The sequence below is a fragment of the Polypterus senegalus genome, chromosome 1 (assembly GCF_016835505.1).
Source record: "Polypterus senegalus isolate Bchr_013 chromosome 1, ASM1683550v1, whole genome shotgun sequence".
Taxonomy (NCBI): domain Eukaryota; kingdom Metazoa; phylum Chordata; class Cladistia; order Polypteriformes; family Polypteridae; genus Polypterus; species Polypterus senegalus.
Genome location: NC_053154.1, coordinates 89,800,689 through 89,819,137, shown reverse-complemented (window position 1 = coordinate 89,819,137; position 18,449 = coordinate 89,800,689).

The window sequence follows — 18,449 nt, the reverse complement described above, 5'->3', positions numbered from 1 at the left end:
CAATACTCGAAGACTTTGACAAGGGCAATGAGATATCTGATTGGTGGACAGTAATGTTCTAACCACATAGACAATGGCAGCAGGCCAACTCAAGGAAGAAAAAGAAGATAGAATATTGTGCTTGTGATCAAGTAACACTTTGTGAATAAGATTTCTGCCATTTGCAATATACTGGACTCTGCCAAAGTCCAAAACCTTTTTCTTTTTATGTCTCCAAGCATTTAATGTAGACAGTTTTTGTAACTGACTTCTTTATTTTGAATGATGCATTGCAGCTTAGTATGGAAACGTTTCTATAAAAAAATTGAAGTCTTTGTTGGCCCAAATGAAGTACTTCTTAGGTATGCTTTGATTTTTTTAACATTCTGTCAACTTAATTATAATAATTTTGTTTTGCACTGAATAAAACTAGTTATACTCAAATTTGAAATTGTAAAATCTCAGAAAATGCAATCCGCAAAGAAACACTTAATTATGCCTGGCAAGAACATTAAAATACCCAAGATTCAAAAACAGTGGATCTAACTGCTGCACCACCCCATTTTAAAACAACATACATTTTAGTAAAGCAATGTTCAAGTTTTAGTGCACTTGAAGGGGTATTGAAGATATATGTATTGTCTCTTGCTATTTTCCTCTTTCAACAGAAGTTCATTGGCCTTCAAGTGGTGACCCTTCACACACTTCTCCAGACTCTATCTCCATCACTATCATGAAAAGCAATTGACTGAGGACAGAGCTCTGATGTAGCTTCACTTTCATCTTTAAGCTGACTGTCCAGTTTAGCTGTGCTGACCACTGTTCATGCTTTCTCATACATCGACAACAATGCCAAATTTCAAACGATTCAACTACATCAAACTTTATTAATGCCCACCTCACTACCCCTTACGGAACCCTGTCACATGTTTTCTCAAGCTCTATAAATGCACAATACAGCTAATTTGCTTCCCATGATGTTTCCTGTAGTTGCCTGGTCTTGATGAAGTCAGACATGAGACAATCATGAATGAATTTTGCTTAAAAGTGGGTGGGAACAACTAGACGACTCACTGAGTGTCACATTTCTAAACCAATCCAACACCTCATGAAGGCGGAGCTCAAAGTAGGGGCGGTGATTTTGAACTGCAAAGATCAGAGGTGCTCTCGTTAACCTGGTCAGGCAGCAAGCTACTGTTTACAATGAACTGCCTGCTATCGAAAAGTCTCCTAAAAAACCCTGTTAGACACAGAAACATGGGTCTTGTGTGCAGAGAGTACATTACATATATTAAACATAAACCTGTCTAAAAATAAACATAACCTGATGCAAGGGAAAAACTTTCTGTAGCATCAGATTATGCGTTGGCAATCGACGGCATCAACAAATGAGTGGTGAACGTGAAAACTACATTGTCACAGGGGCTGTGTTTGCTCTCTTTTGTGCACTGTTATGATGATAGTGTAGGAGATGATGTAAGCTTGGTATAATTGGCAGCTATATTCATGAAAAAATGAGCTGCAAAATATGAATTTGAAGTAAACGGTGTGTCACACTCCGTCAAAAGAAGAGCCCCAGGGATTTCAGTGCTCGAAACATCCGAATCAACAAATCTGACTAACCACACCAGTAGATGCAGAGATGAGACTTCACAATATCCACCTTCTCACATCGAATAATTGAAGAAGTGTAACCTTCCTGTTTAATTGGAAATGCAAGCAGGATATGAAAAATAGTCACTGCATTTTAATACGTTGTATATCCATAGATTACAATGCGTAGTTAAACTCTGTTTGCTGTTGTTATATCATATAGTAATGCAATAGTTAAAATAACAGGAAGATATCATAGTGTGTGTGTCTGTCTGTCTGTGTGCACGCTCACTTCAATGTACGAACAATTATTAATCTACTGAGCTCCTGAACTGGTAACAGCAATTTTAGCTTTTCATTTTCACTCAGAGTCAAGTGTTTTATTCAGTATCTCTTGCTCAATCCCTGATACCCCGACTAAACAATTTTGGGGGTTGTTTTAGAAAGAAGCCCTGTTTGTGAAGTCTTGACAGCGCAGGATTTTGCTGCTATTCGCTACACACGTTTTAATGGGCAGGTATTCTCATTTGTGAATCACATCTGGCCACATGAGACTTAGCAGTTGCCTGAGAACAAAGATCATATTTATTGCTTCCTTCCCACACAAGAAAACAGACTGAGTTTTACCTGATTTCTGGTTTTAGCAGTCTCTTGACCACTCGAGGAGCTTGATTGCTTAATAAGATTCACATTTCAATTGATTACCTTTTCCATTTTATGTTGGAATGAGCACACTCTTCCAGTCTTCAAGACTTCTCCCTTCACATGAACAATCTTGTTGCTGTGGTCTGTAAAATTATTCAAGTTCAGCACCTTCCTTGCCTTTAACATTTATGGTACCACTTTAGTTGGACCCTAGTTTCATCTTCTTTGGCTCCTTTATGACTGTTTAAGCAACTTCTCCATGTACTTTTTCTATCCGTAATCCCACTACTATCAAAATGCTCCCTTTATTCAAGGATTTCCCACCAACTACTGTACATCCCCTGTTCATAGTCCTGAAGACATTCTTTTTTCTTGCTGTCTCCTTCTGTGGGTTACTTCGCAAATTCCCAACTCTATGCTTCTAGCAATTCACTTTCCTTCCTTTTAGATTGTTCTGTCATCCTCTGCATCATCTGAATTTGAAGTGCCTCCATAATGCCTATCATTTCTACCAACTTACCCCATACTCATTCCTATCTCTCACTCTCTTTAACGCTTATGCCAATCATATGTTAAGACTACATTCATCATTCAGTACCCAACAATCATTGTAATGATTGCAACATGGTCACTCACCCTCTTCTCCTTCATTTTTTCTCCATCCATTAATGTGGCACAAACACACCTATTCCAGAAATGCCACCTCTGCTTTCATACCACAAACACTTGTACCTTCCACTTCTCCCACTTGGTGGTCTTGTACCATTAGTTTCCATTTTATTTCCTGTATGCAGCACACATCTACCCTCCTGTTCAGCATTTCCATCAGTTTGCCCAATATTCCCATCACACTTTCAACAAGTCACAATACTTATACCCTCTCCTTCACACCTCTCTCTCACAGCCTTTCTTTTATCTCCCTTGTTACAAACCAGCTCCCCCACACTATATCAGGTCTAGATGGACAGTGGACTTCATCCTACTGTGGTTCCACTAGGTTTCTCACTTTCCTGTTTGACGCAGGTTGGTGGGGTGCCCACATGGCACTATAGGCTCTTTCTCCTCACCCTTCATGATCGATGGTGGTGTCAGATGATATAAGAAGAATGAGTCCCACTCCAAAGGATGTCTAAGACAGTTGAAACTGGAGGAAAAGGGTTGTTATAATAAGTTTGTTATAATATTAAGCGTTGCCCATCGGAAACAAGGGTTTGGAAGGAAATTGGGTCACATGGGTAAAACTGGACAATGGCCATTAAACTGCCGGTGATGATATTTCAGTCTTAATTTCTGTAATTTCATTATTATATTGTTACAATTTGAATCCACTTTCTGTAGATACAATACATTTAACAGGATATTGTAACATAAACTGACAGTGAACTAAGCACATCCCATGATGTGCCTTGTGTCACAATTGTTCTACAAGGCAAGCTGCTGGATTTCAACCAGAATAAATACATTTTATAAGTTAAATAATTGATGTATAGTTTATTAACAGTGCATTACGAGAAAGAACATGAGATGAATGTTTTTTTTTCTGCTAATTCATGGCTGCCTAACACTGTTTATTGATCAGTGAAACTGATAGTTGCTTATGTTAGTGTAACAAGATATTTTAATTACTTTTACAACTTCCGCATTCAACTGCTATGTCTTTAGCCCATTAACATCAAATAGATGTCAACCAAAACACGTAGCACATCATGTACAAGCAGAGTTGATTTATTTCCTTTTTTAAACATGAATTATTACAAATCTGAATGCTTAATATGCAATTTTCTGAATAAAATCTTGCAATTAAACTTTTGAAGAGTATTTTGAATCTTTTATATGGCTAAGAACCTCACAGCCTTTCACAACATCAAAGATGGGAGAGCAGCACAGCTGGAATTTTAGGACTGTCAGTCACCTCACTAAAAGTTGGCATTGGTGAGCACTTGATGGGTTCCTCTTGCTTTCGGTTTTAACTTTTATACTCATCACAAAGAAAGACATGCAAAGCATGGGGAATTGAACTATAATGAGTGGTCCGGCCCAGGCAGCAAAAGACAACATAGGATCAGGATGGGCACCAGCTAAAACTGAGGCCAGCACATTGCATGATGGGCTGCAGTACTCCCTGTTTGTGTTTCAGGTGTCCTAGAAAGGCAGTAAGTCAGGGAACCCACAAGATCAGAAAGAGGAGACCTGGGTGTAGCATGATGTGCTCCTCTAAGAAGCTAGGGAGCAAGCAATCCAATGTCCAGCAAGTGGACTGTTGCCTACTAAAGGCCACCTCTGACCATTATCAGTGGCCCAGGGTCGGGAACATTAAACCATCTCACTGCCCAAGATTAGTTAAGTAAGTAGTTAGGAGGAAGACAGTACCCCACACCAGTACCCATTCCATCTCTAGTACTGGCAGTGAGATGGGAGGTAAAGCGAGTAGTCCACTTATACTGTATGTAAAGGGATAAGTCACCACATAGATTTATACTCACAGTGTTATTGCTTTATGTTTATCTTACATGTAAATCCCCCCTTGATTTTTACTTAGATTAAACCTGTTATTGCAATATATACTGTATTTTCTTTACATCTTCTAGGGTTTATTCATTTTACATGACTGCCCTCACAAATCAAAATATAAACACATTTTTTAATCAAATACTATTTGCTGCTTGCAGGTTCCATAAATGTAATCATAATGTCATTACAATACTGATTAGCCACTAGCGGACCTCCCAAGAATCAGTTTGTCAATACTGCAAATGCATGGAGAGCAAAATAGACCTCACTGTACTGAGAGACACGATGAAGGTAGCCTGAGGGTGGCATTTTAATTTTTAATTGTGTTTGTGCTACTCCATGGTCCACATTAGACATGCTTGTGCATTGTGGTGCATACATGACAGCAGACATAAAAAAAAGAAATTTACAGTATGCACTGTATCTGCACTTTGTGCACTAGATACTGTATGTTAACCAGTATCAAAACTGCTATAGCCGAACCTATGACAAATTATTTATTACTTAGAATAAGAATGACATGGACAGATCATTAAGGGTTGGATCATGTATATGATTCCTGTTATTGTAGATGACAATAAAAAAACAAAGTAACAATATGGTTATGTCCTTTCAGAGTGGAGTGCAAGACGAGACTGAGATGAGGTGGAGTAGGAGGTGGTAATATGGGATCCAGGCAGGAAGAGGCGAGTACAGGAGGATGAATGACTAAAGTGACATCAAGGGTGGTACGGGTGTTGGTCTTCTGTACTGCAGAGGGAAGAAAAGAGAAGGCAATAAGCAACAGCGCCAATCCCTGGTCTGGAGGAGTATTATCAGAGTCCTTCAGCTGTTCACATAACACGTGTGTGTACCATTAGATAACAGTATTTTTTGTTTTGGCCGGGCAAGATGATGTAGGTATTCCTGCTGCCTATTGAACCCTTGGGCTTGAACCAGAGGCATGGCCACAGTCTATATGGACTTGGTATATTCTACACACATCCGTGAGAGCAAGCTAGGTGTTACAAAATGGAACACTTTGTCCAAAGTGTTCTTGTTTTAAATACATTTTTTGGTAATGTTCTGTTGTGGGTTTTTGGAATTTTTTAACCTAAAGAATTATTGACATGTGTGCTACATTTTAATAATATGGTTATGAGCCAGCGTAAATACTTTTATTTTATAATTTCAAGTGCATCACATCACCACTTTGTAGCTTCTGCGTTTTGTGGCTGTATTGATAGGACATGCTAGGGCTTTGCTATATGCCATATCACAAATGTAAATGGTTTTAAAACCCCACACAACATTCAATACAGCATCCAAAACTACGGATTCATCCCACAAATAACGTCAGCTCTTGCACTCTTAGAAGTTTATGTCTTATTGTTCACAACTCGTGGCATCTCTACTTCTCAGCTTTGTTTACATTGTTAGCATCTTAATTGGGTAACTTCCTGTTAACAATTATTGTTAATCCTTGCTTCAACATCACCTATAGTTAAGCTTTTTGTTTTTTAGCAGCAGCCTCTCTATGTTTTAGACATTGACTCACATCAGTGTCGCACATCACGTGGTCTGTTTAACACTGCTCTCCTGGTAGCCAGCAGGCAATTCAGCAAGGTCATCTGGAACTAAAAGCAAATGGACTCTGTCTGCGCTGCTGGCCAGCTGATTATCACGACTAACACATCATGTGGTCCAGGCCTGGCATCAACAACAACAACAACAACATTTATTTATATAGCACATTTTCATACAAACAGTAGCTCAAAGTGCTTTACATAATAAAGAATAGAAAAATAAAAGACACAATAAGAAAACAAAAACAAGTCAACATTAATTAACATTGAATAAGAGTAAGGTCCAATGGCCGGTGGGGACAGAAAAAACAAAAAAAAAACTCCAGACGGCTGAAGAAAAAAATAAAATCTGTAGGGATTCCAGACCATTAGACTGCCCAGTCCCCTCTGGGCATTCTACCTAACATAAATGAAACAGTCCTCTTTGGATTTAGGGTTCTCATGGAAGGACTTGATGATGATGATGGTCATGTAGACTTCTGCCTTTTAATCCATCCATCATTGTTTGAGTATCATGAAGCTTTGATTAGGTGGAGGTGGCGCAGGCCACCACCACAAAGAAACCGGAAAAAGAAACAGAAGAGAGTGTAGGGGTCAGTACGGATTTTAGAGCCACCATGAATAGTTATTATGATGAATTGAACATACAGAGTATCAGGATTAAGTTAAATTAAGTTAAATTGAAGTTATAAAAAGGCCTTGTTAAAGTAATGTGTTTTCAGCAGTTTTTTAAAGTGCTCCACTGTATCAGCCAGATTTTAGGTGCATAGCAGCAGAAGGCCACCTCACCACTTCTTTTAAGTTTTGTTCTTGGAATTCTAAGGAGACACTCATTTGAGGATCTGAGGTTACGATTTGGAATATAAGGTGTCAGACATTCCGATATATACGATGGGGCGAGATTATTTAAGGCTTTGTAAACCATAAGCAGAATTTTAAAGTCAATCCTAAATGACACAGGTAACCAGTGTAGTGACATTAAAACTGGTGAAATGTGTTCGGATTTTCTTTTCCTAGTTAGGATTCTAGCAGCTGCATTCTGCATTAGTTGCAAACGATTTATGTCTTTTTTGGGTAGTCCTGAGAGGAGTGCGTTACAGTAATCTAGTCGACTGAAAACAAACGCGTGAACTAATTTCTCAGCATCTTTCAGTGATATAAGAGGTCTAACTTTACTTATGTTTCTTTGGTGAAAAAATGCTGTCCTAATGATCTGATTAATATGCAATTTAAAATTCAGATTACAGTCTACAGTTACCCCTAAGCTTTTTACCTCCGTCTTGACTTTTAATTCTAATGTATCCAGTTTATTTCTAATAGCCTCATTGTATCCATTATTGCCAATCACTAAGATTTCAGTTTTCTCTTTATTTAACTTGAGAAAGTTACTATTCATCCATTCTGAGATACAAGTCAGACATTGTGTTAGTGAATCAATAGAATCGGTGTCATCAGGTGCTATTGATAAGTACAGCTGTGTGTCATCAGCATAGCTATGGTAGCTCACGTTGTGCCCTGAGATAATCTGACCTAACGGAAGCATGTAGATTGAGAATAACAGCGGACCCAGGATAGAGCCTTGTGGAACACCATATCGGATATCATGTGTCTTCGAGTTGTAATTCCCACAACTAACAAAAAATTTTCTCCCTGTCAGGTAGAATTCAAACCAATTTAAGACCGTGCCAGAGAGGCCCACCCATTGACTAAGGCGATTTCTAAGAATGTTGTGATCAATGGTGTCAAATGCAGCACTCAGATCTAAGAGGATCAGAACAGATAAATGGCCTCTGTCTGCATTCACTCGCAAATCATTTACTACTTTAACGAGTGCAGTTTCTGTGCTGTGATTTGTTCTAAAACCCGACTGAAATTTATCAAGAATAGCATGTTTATTGAGGTGGTCATTTAACTGCATAATGACTGTCTTCTCTAGAACTTTACTTAAGAAAGGCAGGTTAGAGATGGGTCTAAAATGTTCAAGAGCCGAGGGGTCAAGATTATTTTTCTTAAGAAGGGGTTTAACTACAGCAGTCTTAAGACAGTCTGGGAAGACCCCCGTATCTAATGACGAATTTACTATGTCAAGAACATTATCAATTAGTACGCCTGATACTTCTTTGAAAAACCTTGTTGGTATTGGATCAAGGACGCAGGTGGAGAGTTTTAATTGAGAGATTATTTTTTGTAAATCAGGTAAATCTATCCTAGTGAAAGAGTTGAATTTGTTTATAACAGAATGCTGGGGTTTAGGAGGATCCTTAGTGTTGGAGGGATATACTATGTTATTTCTAATATTAATTCTTTGATTGAAAAATACAGTGATAGCCTCACAGGTTTTATTGGAAGTACTTAGGAGGCATTCCTTTGAGTTACCTGGGTTTATTAGGTGATCAATTGTAGAAAAATTACCATGAATCAAATGGAATGAGTTTGAGAATGTTATGATAGCAGCCGTTTTATTAACATGATTCATATGTTAAAAAGTATTAAAACAATGTTTAAATAGTGGTGTTTTCTGCATAGCTAACTACAAAATGATATCCTAAATCCTAACACTGCAATTGAGAAATCATAGTGTATAGTTTTATTACAGATTGTTTCTAAATGATATACAAACAGATGTTACTCCATCCATCCATCCATCAATCCATCCATCCTCTTCCTCTTATCCGAGGTCAGGTCGCGGGGGCAGCAGCTTGAGCAGAGATGCCCAGACTTCTCTCTCCCCGGCCACTTCTTCTAGCTCTTCCGGGGGAATCCTGAGCCGTTCACAGGCCAGCCAGGAGACATAGACCCTCCAGCGTGTCCTGGGTCTTCCCCGGGGCCTCCTCCCAGTTGGACATGCCCGGAACACCTCACCAGGGAGGTGTCCAGGAGGCATTCTGATCAGATGCACAAGCCACCTCATCTGGCTCCTCTCGATGCGGAGGAGCAGTGGCTCTACTCTGAGCCCCTCTCGGATGACTGAGCTTCTCACCCTATCTTTAAGGGAATGCCCAGAAACCCAGCGGAGGAAACTCTTTTCAGCCGCTTGTATTCACAATCTCGTTCTTTCAGTCACTACCCATAGCTCATGACCAGAGGTGAGGGTAGCAACATAGATCAACTGGTAAATTGAGAGCTTTGCCTTATGGCTCAGCTCCTTTTTCACCATGACAGACTGATACAGAGCCTGCATCACTGCGGACGCCGCACCGACCCGCCTGTCGATATCATGTTCCATTCTTCCCTTTCTCGTGAACAAGACCCCAAGATACTTGAACTCCTCCACTTGGGACAGGATCTCGCCTCCAACCCTGAGAGGGCACTCCATCCTTTTCCGGCTGAGGACCATGGTCTCGGATTTGGAGGTGCTGATTCCCATCTCAGCCGCTTCACACTCAGCTCCGAACCGATTCAGAGAGAGCTGAAGATCAAGGCTTGATGAAGCAAACAGGACAACATCATCTGCAAAAAGCAGTCACCCAATCCTGAGTCCACCAAACCGGACCCCTTCAACACCCTGGCTGCACTTAGATATTCTGTCCATAAAAGTTATGAACAGAATCGGTGACAAAGGGCAGCCCTGGCGGAGTCCATCTCTCGACTTACTGCCGGAAATGCGGACCAAGCTCTGACACCGGTTGTACAGGGAACGAATAGCCCTTATCAGGGGGTCCGGTACCCCATACTCTCGGAGCACCCCCCACAGGATTCCCCGAGGGACACGGTCGAACGCCTTTTCCAAGTCCACAAAACACATGTAGACTGGTTGGGCAAACTCCCAACCAGATGTTACTTTGAATTGAATATGATTATGATTACAAACTTAATGTGAGTTTTTCATATCACCTTTATGTTGCTGGACAGCATTTAAGCACAGACGTCTGTGCAGTTAGCAGTATTGATCATACATGAAGGATGTAATTAACTGAATTATGTATTAAATATTAAGATATTTTCAAATTAATTCTATTAGGCCATCGATTTCCCAGATTTGCATTTTCCAGTACAGATTTTCAAGGAACCTGAGCCCATCATGTTGACAACAAACACATCACAGGGAATATTCACACACAAAACTTGCATTGGGCCATTTTACAGTTGCTAATTAACCTGTCGGCTTGATGGAGGACATGCGGGAAGTTCACACAAAAAAGACACAAGAAGCAGTCCAACTGGGCTTGAGCACTGAGAGAAGGCGACAAATGGCCAACCACAGATTCGTTTTTGATTAGTTAATTATCAAGCAGCCTCTCAGTGCTCATCAATCCAGCTAGCTGTCAGAAATCCGTGGAACACATGAGTTAAAATTTTTTTTTTCCTTTTTGGCTGCTCATTTTTCTAAAGTGACAGCGTTTAGCATTAAAATTTATTAGACGATCTCAATGTGAACTTCAATGTCAAAGATTACATTAGACTTTTTCCAACAAAAATAGTATCAAGAAAGAATTAAATTTATATCAAAATCACCACTAAAAATACCAAAACCAAACACTTTTTTCACTATACATTTTATACTTTTTTCATTTCATACACTAATACTAGATTTTTTCTCAGTACTAAATGCTTATTTTCAGTGATTTTTTTTTTGTTTAACCTTCTTATACTTTATATAAGTTTTTCTTTGTTTTTTCACCATTATAACCACAGGATCTTCAGTTTTCTTATCAAACAGCACACTTCTTTTGTTTGACTAAACATCTATAAAGGAAGCTTCGGTTGGTTCTACAAAATGAAGCCAGATACCATTCAACAAAGCGCAGTGCTTACACTTCAGTTTGTGTTTACACCTACTCACTCAGCCTCATAGACCACAATGGACATAAAAATAGAGCTACAAAAGGAATTTCTTTGTTCTAGTTTAACATTAATAAAAAATATTCTCAGGCATCTCTTGGAGTTATTAATTGCAATGTTTGGATCAATCTAGTTGAAGATTTTGAGAAAGCTTTATAACTCTTCTCTTCTTTAGTTTTTAATTCTGAGCAAAGTATGACACCTTGAAGAAACATGACAGCATGCACTCCGTTGCATTTCCAGTTAAATCAATGTCACATGTTGTAAAAAAAACTCACATGAACATGGGGAGATCATGCACATGCCACACAAAATATAAATTAAGCACACCAGACGCCACAGTTTAGGCTAATTCCTTTACACGTTTTCTATGTATGCAATAATCAGCTTCAGTTTAAGGTTTATTTTGCCAAACTTCATACGGTAACAAATTATATGTGTGGCTTAATGGTTAAAAATAAGTCAACATTACATAAATGTATTAGAGTACCTATAAATTAAAATATTATCATTTAAACATATAAATAAGTTCACTCAGGGATTTTGTATACCTAAAATTTTAAAAAAATCACAGTTTCACAGTGTGATGTCTTAACAATTCCTTGTGCTTGTAGAATATTATTTGACCATGCTGAGCTACTGCCATCACAGCCAGTGCTGCTGACTGCCAGATAATATCTTAATGCAGAGGTCCTGTGGTAAAGCTAAGCTCTACGACTGTGATCACGAGTGCTGCTAATTCACTCAGTGGTCTATATAATTAATAATACATTTGTCCTAATGAACTGATGAAATCTTTCACTTTTGCTTTGGCAGTCACTGGCAGTACCATTGGAGCTGCACTCGCTGCACTAGAGGACATCTGTGGCACCAGAGTTCTCAGGAGGGTCCATAATATTATGAAGAACACAACCCACCCTCAACATGATCTGTTCAAACTGCTACCATCAGGAAGACGCTACAAGAGCATAACAGCGAGAACAACAAGGCTGAAAGACAGTTTTCTCCCTTATGTCATCAGGCTTGTATAAAACCCATCCACTGCTCCTTCCCTTCAGCACTGCAAGCTAGCTCGTGTCTGGAGGATGGAAGGCCATCTTGAGACCATATACCTGCAGAGCTTACAATGAATCATTCATTTCTCTTTCTTTGTGCTAATGCAATGTTTATTTTCTTTTTTTTGACACTGTCATTTGTTTCTGCTTTCATATTCTGTTTCTTGCCCTGCAAGTGATTCACGCCTACGTTTTTTTTTGAGTCTTTTGAAGTCCAGTTTTCATTATCTCTAACCTGCTCTGCATGTGTTTGGCCCCCTTGTTTTTTAACCTTGTTTTCTACTTTGTCTTTTATTTCTGATCTCGCCTTATTCTGCTTTTTTTTTCAATGACACCTTGTCCATGGTGATTATTTTCCCTTTTCTTTTTTTATACTTTCTAATTTTCCTAGTTTCATATTCTTTAACTTTCTCCACATGTGTATTGTGCCAACGTTTTTTTTTTTGAGACTTTCAAATTCCACTGCTTTCATAATCTCTAACCTACTCTGCATGTGTGTAGCGCCATCGTCCATATTAGATGTGCTTTTATTTCAATACCACTTGTTCCAGGCTGATAATTACTTTCCTTATTTTCTGAATTTGTACCTAGATTATTCTTTTCTTTTTTGTCTCTCCAATGCTTTTGAGTTTCTTTTCTCCATGCTGCTTTCTTCTTTGATTAGTCGTGTATGTTTCATTTATAACGTATTGTCCTTATATGCTTTATATGTGCTGAGAGCCCTTGATCTGTGCGTGCTCAAAGCCAAAACATGACTGAGTGTTTTGCTGCCCATGGTCTTATTTGATATTGGTTGTAAGTAGGGTGTGTCTTGCAAGAATCTTATGTTCTACGTCATCGCGAGACGGTCCTGGGTCAATCTCTTTAGTCTCACGGGTCTTTTAAGTGTCTTCCGTGATCTTAACGTGAGATCATGTCTCGTCGCCCTACTGTTTCTCACCAGGATTTTTTTTTAGAATAGAGAGACAAATACTGTGTTCAAAAAGGTGAAATTTCCCATATTATATAGCTTCAGAGGAATACAGTGCATCTGGAAAGTATTCACAGCGCATCACTTTTTCCACATTTTGTTATGTTACAGCCTTATTCCAAAACGGATTACATTCATTTTTTTCCTCAGAATTCTACACACAACACCCCATAATGACAACGTGAAAAACGTTTACTTGAGGTTTTTTCAAATTTATTAAAAAGAAAAAAACTGACATGTACATAAGTATTCACAGCCTTTGCTCAATACTTTGTCGATGCACTTTTGGCAGCAATTACAGCCTCAAGTCTTTTTGAATATGATGCCACAAGCTTGGCACACCTATCTTTGGCCAGTTTCACCCATTCCTCTTTGCAGCACCTCTTTAAGATCTCTCCAGAAATGTTCAATTGGATTAAAATCTGGGCTCTGGCTGGGCCACTCATGGACATTGACAGAGTTGTCCTGAAGCCACTCCTTTGATATCTTAGCTGTGTGCTTAGGGTCGTTGTCCTGCTGAAAGATGAACCGTCGCCCCAGTCTTAGGTCAAGAGCGTTTTGAAGCAGGTCTTTATCCAGGATGTCTCTGTACATTGCTGCAGTCATTTTTCCCTTTATCCTGACTAGTCTCCCAGTTCCTGCCGCTGAAAAACATCCCCACAGCATGATGCTGCCAGCACCATTCTTCACTGTAGGGGTGGTATTGGCCTGGTGATGAGCGGTGCCTGGTTTCCTCCTAAACGTGACGTCTGGCATTCACACCAAAGAGTTCAATCTTTCAGTCTTTCAATCTTTCTCATCAGACCAGAGAATTTTGTTTCTCATGGTCTGAGAGTCCTTCAGGTGCCTTTTGGCAAACTCCAGGCAGGTTGCCATGTGCCTTTTACTATGGAGTGGCTTCCGTCTGGCCACTCTACCATACAGGCCTGATTGGTGGATTGCTGCAGAGATGGTTGTCCTTCTGGAAGGTTCTCCTCTTTCCACAGAGGACCTCTGGAGCTCTGACAGAGTGACCATTGGGTTCTTGGTCACCTCCCTGACTAAGGCCCTTCTCCCCGATCGCTCAGTTTAGATGGCCGGCCTGCTCTAGGAAGAGTCCTGGTGGTTTCGAACTTCTTCCACTTACGGATGATGGGGGCCACTGTGCTCATTGGGTCCTTCAAAGCAGCAGAACTTTTTCTGTAACCTTCCCCAGATTTGTGCCTCGAGACAATACTGTCTCGGAGGTCTACAGAAAATTCCTTTGACTTCATGCTTGGTTTGTGCTCTGACATGAACTGTCAACTGTGGGACCTTACATAGACAGGTGTGTGCCTTTCCAAATCATGTCCAATCAACTGAATTTACCACAAGTGGACTCCAATTAAGCTGCAGAAACATCTCAAGGATGATCAGGGGAAACAGGATGCACCTGAGCTCAATTTTGAGCTTCATGGCAAATTCTGTGAATACTTATGTACATGTGATTTCTCAGTTTTTTTTATTTTTAATAAATTTGCAAAAGTAAACTTTTTTCATGTTGTCATTATGGGGTGTTGTGTGTAGAATTCTGAGGAAAAAAATGAATTTAATCCATTTTGGAATAAGGCTGTAAAATAACAAAATGTGGAAAAAGTGATGCGCTGTGAATACATTCCGGATGCACTGTAGCTCATAATAGGATATGTTGTATAAAATTAAAGTGCACAGCCAGGTGAAAAATGTCTCCGCTACAAGAGATAACCTCAAAGATTGCTTTAAGTGACTAAACATAGTTGTACAAGTGACTTTGGAATAGCTTAGTAATTTGTCAAATGAATATTGACAAATTGAAATCTGGTATGTGCTGCTTGTCCATTGATGCTGTTGATTTTACTAGATAATTATTAATTAATAACTGATGTAGAAAATAGAATTGAAAGAAGATATACCATACTTACTTTTTCACGTTTGTATAAATCTGAAGCCTAAGGTAAAGTCGTCTCTGATGGAGGATCACAGGAATCATCGGCTAGAGGGGTCCTTTCATCGGATTGGCTGGCCAAGCGCTGATTTAGCTTGGAATGGCCAATAGGATGAGGCACCTTGATGATTGAGATCTCCAGGACTCTAAACAAATCCAAATCATATTATGTGATGTCATCTACTGTTAAATTCTGCTCCGTACTTGTAATATTTTTATTTTTATACTGTATTGAGGGTTACTTCTGTTCTGTGTATTGTATTGACCCCTTCTTTTTGACACCCACTGCACGCCCAACCTACCTGGAAAGGGGTCTCTCTTTGAACTGTCTTTCCCAAGGTGTCTTCCATTTTTTCCCCTACTAGGGTTTTTTGGGAGTTTTTCCTTGTCTTCATACAGAGTCAAGGCTGGGCGGCTGTCAAGAGGCAGGGCCTGTTAAAGGCCATTGCGGCACTTCTTGAGTGATTTTGGGATATACAAAAATAAATTGTATTGTATATACTGTGTCTGGACATTATAACTAGATTTTTTACTAGCTGGTGCATCTAGTCTAATTCCCAAGACAATGTCACATCTTCAAGATGTGCTGACATAAAGGAAAAAGTGCTTTAAACTGACTGACTAGTAAACTAGGACATCCTGACTTTATTTGTGCCACTACATTTAAATTAAAGATCAGATTATATAACATTTACATTTTTAATTTTTATTTTTGCTCTCTGATAACAATTTACATATACAGTGGAACCTTGGTTCACGAACATCTCGGTACACGTACAAATCGGTTTACGACCAAAAAGTTTGCCAAACTTTTGCCTCAGTTCACAACCACACACTCAGTATACGAACAAGCCAGTTTCCCTTTCGGTACATGTTTAGTCTCTCCCTGTGCACTTCCTGTGCAGCGAGCAAGCGAGCAAGAGAGAGAGAGCGACACACACACACACACACACGTGCGCAAGAGAGAGGCACACACACACAGGAGCGCGCTAGAGAGATACACACACAGGCACTCCAGGCTCACGAAAGAGAGAGAGAGCGAGTGAGAGAGAGGGAGGGAGGGCTGGACGCATAAGGTAGAAAAGGCTTGTTTTTATTTTCAGTTCTGTTTACAGCGATCGGTTCATAGCGTGCATTGTGGCAATGTTACTTTTCTTAGTGGTTTATTAAATTATGGATTTTTCATATGTTCATTTTTTTCCCTGTGCTTAAAACTCATTAAAAAAAGTGTTTTTAGCAAGCGGATCCTAGCACTATAGCGCAAACTATTGCAGTGTTAGTTTTCTCTGTTGTTCAAGGTTTTCTCGGTGTTATTCAATGTTTTTACATTTAGTTTACTATTACGCTGTGCATTCTATGGTTTAATAAACTATATTTGTACTTAAAAACTAAAAACATATATATTTACATACAGTTCGCACGGTCTGGAACGGATTAATTGTATTTACATACAATCCTATGGTGGAAATGACTTCGGTTCACAACCAAATCGGTTTACGACCAGAGTTTTGGAACGAATTATGGTCGTGAACCGAGGTTCCACTGTAAGCAGTTTTATGTCTATGAACTGCCTACTTAAGACTTTCAATCTATTCAATTATTTTGAGATTTCTAGATAATATTAAGACACACATTGGAAAATACCATTTATCTGTGTGCTGACTGCTACAAATTAAAATATTTTTAGTTATGTTATGTAGGGCAGCACGGTGGCGTAGTGGTAGTGTTGCTGCCTCTCAGTTAGGAGACCTGGGTTCATTTCCTGAGTCATCCCTGCGTGGAGTTTGCATGTTCTTCCCATGTCCGCGTGGGTTCACTCCAGGTACTTTGGTTTCCTCCCATAGTCCAAAGACATGCAGGTTAGGTGCACTGGCGATTCTAAATTGTCCCTAGTGCATGCTTGGTGTTTGTGTGTGTGCCCTGCCCAGGGTTTGTTTTCTGCCTTACAGGCTGGGATTGACTCCAGCAGACCCCTGTGACCCTGTAGTTAGGATACAGCAAGTTGGATAATGGATGGATAGATGTTACGTAAATGAACTTAACTGATATGAAACTATTCCTTTAGGATAGATTGGTCTGCCATATTGCATCTTGGTGTAAATAAAGCCATCCATTATTGCATATACTTGTAACGATGACTCAAGAGTACTCTTTATTTACTGAAAATGTTCTCTTACACTGACTATCTTTCATGATAGCCTACAGCTGCATTTTCCTAAGAAGTCAGTAAGTCCTGTGTTCAGACATCACAACACAGCAGTTTACTACCATAAACAGGAGGGACCAGGCAACAGATGCTGTAGCATGTGGCAAAAATTATAAAGTCTTTCTTTTAGAAGTCAGCAGTCATATAGTTGAGAATGTTTAAGAGAGCTGATACAAAGTAATTGTTATTATTCTTTCATCATGTCATGAGGGCTCGACCAGAATCAAAACCACAAAATTAAATTTGAGTCAACGCTTTCTCTTACATATTTTCATTTTATTTCTGTTGGTTGTTAAAGTACCAAGACTCAAGCTAGAGTCTTTTCTTTGTTCGAATCAAAGTTTGGGCCCTTTGCTGTGCTCTAAGTCTTGCAAAATGCAATGGCATGAGTGTCACATGCTGCAGAGGTGTGTGCCCCATTACTTGACAATGCGTCACATTCACATCCTCAAAAAAATGGCAGCTCCCATTGAAACCAATGGAGAAATAAAAGAATGCAAAACAACAAGACATAAAAATTCATAATATGTCAGAACAAAATGACTTACAATACATTAATCCACTGATTGGTTGGTATTATGCATTACTGATCCCACAAGTTGCATATTACTGTTGATTTAGGCAACAGAGAGAGAAAAAAAGGCCAGCTTGGAATCCAGAATATTAACATCAAATTAATTTTAATGAAAATAAAAATGTTTGCATGTCAAAATACAAGTTGGGAGCCAGTAGGAAGCAAAAATGCATATCACTAGGATTCAAAATACTAAGCAAAAGATAAGTCTACAAAACAAGCTGGAGGTCAAGAGTATGAGATACTAGGGGTAAGCAGAACTTAAAGGGCTCTCACAAAAGGAAGAGACTCACAATGCCAGAGCACTGGTAAAATGGCACAATCATCTTTGTTTGTTTCACTAGCAAACTAGCATGAAAGATATTTGGAGTTACCAATAGAAAAAGATGTAGTCAAGATCAAAATTAAAGGTCAAAACTGGAAAAGAAGCTGCACTATTTACCGATACCAAAACAAGAGACAAAGTCGAGGTCACAAATGTGTGCCATGAGTCAAAAACCAAAAGAGATTTTAGAATAACGGAAATGTTGAAAGTCAAATGAAATTTAAATCCACAAAATCAGAAGGGGAAGTGAATTCAAGGATGACCTTTTAAATCCATTGCATCATTAGCCAAAAAGGTCACAG